This window comes from Jaculus jaculus, chromosome X (assembly GCF_020740685.1).
Source record: "Jaculus jaculus isolate mJacJac1 chromosome X, mJacJac1.mat.Y.cur, whole genome shotgun sequence".
NCBI classification, from domain to species: Eukaryota; Metazoa; Chordata; class Mammalia; order Rodentia; family Dipodidae; genus Jaculus; species Jaculus jaculus.
The window spans coordinates 22,661,147-22,667,300 of NC_059125.1; the positions used below are offsets into that span (position 1 = coordinate 22,661,147).

A 6,154-nucleotide genomic window follows, 5' to 3' on the forward strand; every position below is an offset into this window, starting at 1 on the left:
GAGAAAGATGACATACCTCCTCCACCAGGATACCACCTGCTAGAGACTAAGTAGGAAGCTTAATTTCAAATACTTTAGGCTACAGAGAACATTTGCATTCAAACACCAATTTCTTCACATCTTATTCCCATATGGGCCTACATTTTCTAACTCACACTCTAGCATATATTTTCTGCTATGGGCTGGATAGCAAACATATTTAAGCATCATGGGCCATGGTATATGTCTTGATAAATCCACTGTAAATAGGACATGAGCAGACAGATATGATTTTGTACTATCCAAAAGTTATTTAGAGATTCAGTTCCAAGATGTGTTTGGCTTTAGAATCAAAGCTTGCTAAAGATTTCCTTGACCATAAGAGGAAATATAAACAAGACAGTTTTGAGAAATCCTGAGTAGAGGTTCTTGAAATATTGGCAAGATTAATTATTTCTTTGTCTTCTGCACTAAAATATGCCTTGCATCACATTACATGCATTGAAGTGTAACCTCAATACCTCAGTAGGTGAATTTGTTTTGAGGACATCCTTTAATGAGGTAAGAAAAACAAAATTGGGTGGTCCCCAGTGCACACAGAATCACATGAAATGTGTGTCAAAATGGTGAAAAGAAAGCTTTCTGGAAGGCAAAAAGAGAGCCCTTCAAAGAAATCAACTGCATTGACACTTGAATCTTGAATTTCTAGCCTCTAAAATGGTTAAAGAAAACAAAATCACTATGTATCATTTAAGCCAGCCAGTATATGGCATTTTAGTAAGGAAGCATTAGGAAAGTAATATACTTTGTGTTTTGCATAATTAAACTTTGATGTATTTGTAATTAAACAACATGTGAGGTTTAAACTATGAATCTAATTTTACTTTCCCCAGACTGCTACAAAATTTTCCAATAGTATTATTTGAACATTTCCACCATTGTTTATAATGCCTTTTTTCTTATACAAAAGTTTATTATGTAGATTGCCATGTATATTGTTATGGTTTCTATCCAATTAATTCTCTAATTCAGTGTTATTATTATATGTTTATATTACTATGCCATTTGGTATATGGCTGGTAGGGCTGGCTCCTCTATGTCACTTTCCTTTTCTAAGAGTTTTTTTCTATATACTCATATTATTCATAATATATTAATTTTTCAGATATCAAAAACATCAGACTACACATCATAATTATATGCAATTATCAGTTGATAATTAAAAAACTTGTTCTGTTCCACAATCTGACAAATAAAATTAATGTATAATCTTATTTTTGTTACTTCTAAAATGTTTTTGTTTCACTTTCTGAATGTAATATTTTATCATCAGTAAATAGTGATGATTTTTATTCTTTATTTCTCTACTTCCTTTACATTGATGCATGGTTCCCATAAATTTAAATAATAAGAGCACACATCTTCATATTGATCCTGAGTTTAGTTTGATTACTTTTATGTTTACTTTTATACAGTGGGCTGAGATAGATGTTTCTTTTTTTTTTTTTTTTTTGAGATAGAGTCTCATTCTAGCTCAGGCTGACCTGGATTCACTATGTAGTCTCAGGGTGGCCTTGAACTCACAGAAATCCTCCTACCTCTGCCTCTCAAATGCTGGGATTAAAGGTGTGCACCACCACACCCAACTTTTTTTTTTTTTTTGCTGGCCATATTTTATTTGTCCTTTTCCCTCAACTAGAATAACCAAAGATACAGAGAATATACAGCAAAATAAAGTAGATGGGACAAATTCTAAGAGACTGAGATGCCACATGCTACATTTAACCTAATTTTTATTCATGCTTGCCTAGGGATGGGGAATAGATCATTCAATAAAAACATAAAGTAAAAACAAAACAAAAAAAGTCTTATCATGTACAACTTTTAAGCTACAATAATGATGTACCTTAATTACTTCCATGCACACAAGTTTAACATTACAGGTGTTGAAAAATAAACACAATTAAGACTTCTAGGAGCATTTTATAATAAAGTAATTCCTAATTTTCTTTATAAATAGATCAAGCACCTCCAAAATACAGATTCCTATACACAGTGAGTACTTTACTTAAAATGAACACTTAACATACGTGGACTGCCTCGGGATAGGCTGACGGTATGCCTTCAGCTAGACAGGCAACAAGCCATGGTGCCAAATGGAAAAAGGGTTGTTGCAAATAAAATTTTAAACTAAGTTAACTTTTATAATTAAATACAGGAAATATACTGATTTGCTAAAATAAATAAGGTGTGATGTATTAACACTTCACTATAAAGAATGACCACCAGAACACTGATAGTGATGAATGAGTCTTAAGAACAGTTTACTACAAGAAATGCTGGCTAAACAGAAGTGCACTATGACGCACTATGGGTGGTTTATGTTTGCCACGTACTTCTGTTACCTTGAGGTAGCTAACACATGTGTACCAAACTCGGCATTCATTTTCAGTTGCTGCTGGTATCATGTGTTTTAAGAAATGTGTACAGTATAAAAAACTTGAAAACACTAATGAATGAAAAATGTTTCAGGAAAAAAAAATAGATATTTCCATGCAATTATGTACAGTCTCACTGTGTAAATTTCAAGGCAAGATTTTTGTTTCCTGTAAAGCAGTCATTGTTCTGTGAGAATGTTCTAGTCTTAGTGCATTTCTTTTGTCTCCTCCTGCATTGCATTATTTTGTTCTACTCTTTTTTTGTGTGTGCAAATGACATGCCAGTTAAATGAAACTATCTCACATGTAGAAAAAAAGTCTAGATTTAACAAACTGAGAACTAATAACCTCCTTACTAAATGACACCTTCTGATTCAAGTAAAAAGTGACTTAAACACTAGTAATAAAAAAAGACAAAACACATTTCATGAAGAATACAAAGAAATGTCTGCTGAGTGTTTAGTTCAGGTGTTTCAGAATGCTGCTCTATGTCTTATGAGGAATCTGAGGGGACGATTTCATGGCGAAAGGTGTTAAGGTGGTCTGGATTGACTTAAGGGGTGACCCCACTGGACTATGAAATTGCGGGATGCCTACGGACTCAAGCTGCTTGTTAAAGAGGAACTCCCCACTGCTGTTCAAAAACCCTGCCTCACTTCCTCTCTCCCCAAGCTTCCCTTCCTCCACTGCCTCAGTGTCTAGCATCTTGGAATCTTCTTTCCTGCTAAAGAACTTGTCCAAGTAACTGGTGTATGTGTTTTCCTTCTCCGTGTGTTCATCCTTCCTGGCCTCATAGCAGAACTGACTGATGAGAAAGCACTCCTCCCCACCCTTCACAAACTGGCTGTCCCAAGAAGACTGATATAAGGTCTCTAGCTGAGCCAAGTTTGCCATCCATTTCTCCTCCTTCTCCTGGCTTACTGACTTTGATATCAGGCTTTTCAGCTCTAGTTGGGACACTGAGCTGTTCAAGTTGTTTAACTTGTCAACAACTCCAGAAGGTTCAAGCTGTGAACTGAGCTAAATAGTTCCTGCGATGAAGGAATCAAAGTCAAATCCCTGCCTCTCCCTTTCCACCCCAGCCAGCTGGGATGCCTCCTCCAGCGCCAACTGGGCTTTAACCAATCCATTCCTTTCACACTTTGACTTGCCTTTCTTATCAGATTTCTCTTTGCTTTGTTCTTTCCAATTGAAAGATCTATGATGAGTTTGGGTTCATAGTAATGGTTAACTTCACTCTCTCTCCAAACCAAATTATCTAAATAGGATGATGACCTCGTTGTGTAATTACAAGTATGGCTACACTCCAGGTCACAGTACTTGTTTTCATGATGATCTGCATACTGCCAGCAGGGCTCAGTAGAGTAATTGGTGTCAAAAGCCGGATCTTCCAGGTACTTTCTCGGTCTCCATCCAAGTATTTCTGAGGGTCAACTTGTACGTCTTCTTCATCAGCGACCTCAGACATGGCTCTTGGGTCAAGCTGAACTTCATCTATATCAAAGTTGTTATGAATAGGCCAGTCATGCTCTGAGAACTGGCAATTATGATACTTTCCCCAATTATAAATATGACTATGAGTTTCATCCATAAGCAAAATATCGTCAACTTCATCTTCAGTGCGGAAAGGATGACTCGAAATGGGTTCATCAGCGGGAAAGGAGTATATGTTCATGTACGTGTGGGAGAGCGCCTCCTCCGCTGTCAACGGATCCATGGTGCTAAACATCAGAATCTGTTCCAGGAAATCCAGTGCTTCTCGACTAATTCCCGGAAGCAGCTGAGTTAATGGTCTATGTGGCTCATCATGTCATTTCTAATGTAAACTGGAATTACGCTGAGAAGCTCCTGGCGATCTTCCTCATGTACAACAGGAATAGACTCTAAAATCAGTTGCATCTGTTCACGTTCATGTGCACCTGCAAAGAGGGTTTTACCAGTCAGCATTTCAACAAAGATGCAGCCTGCAGCCCACATGTTAATGGCTTTAATGTAATTATTAGGAGAAAGTAAAAGGCACAGAGATCTGTACCATTTAGTAACCAATCCTTCAGAAAGATGACCCTTATGGGAATAGTGAGGATCCATGATCTGCGCAAGCCCAAAGTCACCTATCTTCAGCACCAAGTCTTCAGTGTTAATGAAAAGATTAGCTGGCTTGAGATCTCTGTGCACCACGTTTGCAGAGTGGATATACATGAGCCCACGTAGCAGCTGGTACATGAAGAGCCTGGCTTCTCTTCCAGTAAGGGGCCCTGTTCCAGCACATTGGCCAAGTCTGTCTCCATGTACTCCTGAACAATGTAGACGCTGTTCAGCTCCATGAGGGAACCCACATCATCTGTTAACTGGCTTCCACTGGGACCAAGAATTTCAAACACCTTCACAATGTTGTCATAATCAAGTCTTCTAATAATTTTGATTTCACGGAGTGCATGTTTGACACTCTGGGGATCAGTAAGGACAATTTTCTTGATGGCTGCTCTCTTGTCACAGTCGTTGTCTACAGCAGAAAAAAACAAGCCATTGCCTCCACAGCCCAGTGGTTTAAAGTCCATGTACCTGGAGCCCAGATCAAAGCCATGAATGTTCATGAGACTTTCAAATTTCTCAGCCATTTTGAAACATTCACTATTGCTGTTTCCTTTCAAATTGCTGAACTTGTGTAAACAAGGAAGAAAACTGGCATCAAAAGGAAAGATCTCTCAAAAGGGGAGAATAAAAATAACGATGCTTCCGCAGCAAGATGGTGTCTTGATGTTCATTGCATATGCCAGCCAGACTGTTGAGTTCCCCTCGGATTAAAGCTCAAAAGTCTCTACTCATACTGAGAATGAAAAAGATTGCAGTACTCATAGTTCAAAAAGGGGGCAGCAACTCCGCAGACATTTAAAGAAAACACTCAAGAAACTCATACGGAATGAAATGGCATACTATGCACTCAGATTTACTGTTCTAAACGACTTAACATTTAACAAAATGTGAATAAATATGCGCCCAACAGGTTTCTATGAACATCTTTCTCACAGTGCAGATACATTCAGTGTTGGACTGGCCCTGAGCAGCAGCATGTTAAGGTGCTGGCAAGCACTATTTCTGTTTTGCTTTTCTTCCTTTGTTGATGTATTTCAACAGGAAGTCCTGGTGACTGCTGGTGACAGAGGTCTTGTTAGTGATCAGGTGGCTCCAGCTCACCACAATCACAAACAAAGCTACCGTCCATCTTACTCTGATACAACGGGACTTCTCCGAGTCATCAAAGGACTGCGGGGCCCTTCAGCAACCCCCATGGTCGCTTCTGGTCTCCGGCTGTGCTGGCGGCAGCGGCATCTCTGAGGCTCTTGCTTTGCCGCAGTCACCGCCATGTAAGTCTGACCCGCAAGAAATGGTGCAGAGAGGAGGTGGGACCTCGCAGGCCCAACATTTTTAATGTGAAAAACATATCCACTACATATAACATATCTTTCTTGTGCATCTATTGCATTCTAGATGATTCCCAATATTTTTAAGGTCCTTGAAAAAGCCATAAATTTGAAATTTCTGCAGGGTTTGTCTTTGCACTCCAGTGTAGTGTTGTGATAGGCATTGTTCTCTTCTCTCAGTAAATACTGCTATGTCCCAGTATCCAAAACTAAGCAGAAGAACCAGTTGAATTCCCAACAATAGACTATAAGCATAAGTGACATTAGTCACTCATAACCTGAAACAAATATGAGGTGAAGACCTACTGTTTTCCT

General features: G+C 38.6%; 1 pseudogene; it reads right to left on the reverse strand.

Moving 5' to 3' along the window:
* Window positions 1-2,726: 2,726 nt before the first annotated feature.
* Window positions 2,727-5,036, reverse strand: LOC101608812 (annotated as a pseudogene).
* Between the last annotated feature and the right edge of the window lie 1,118 nt (window positions 5,037-6,154).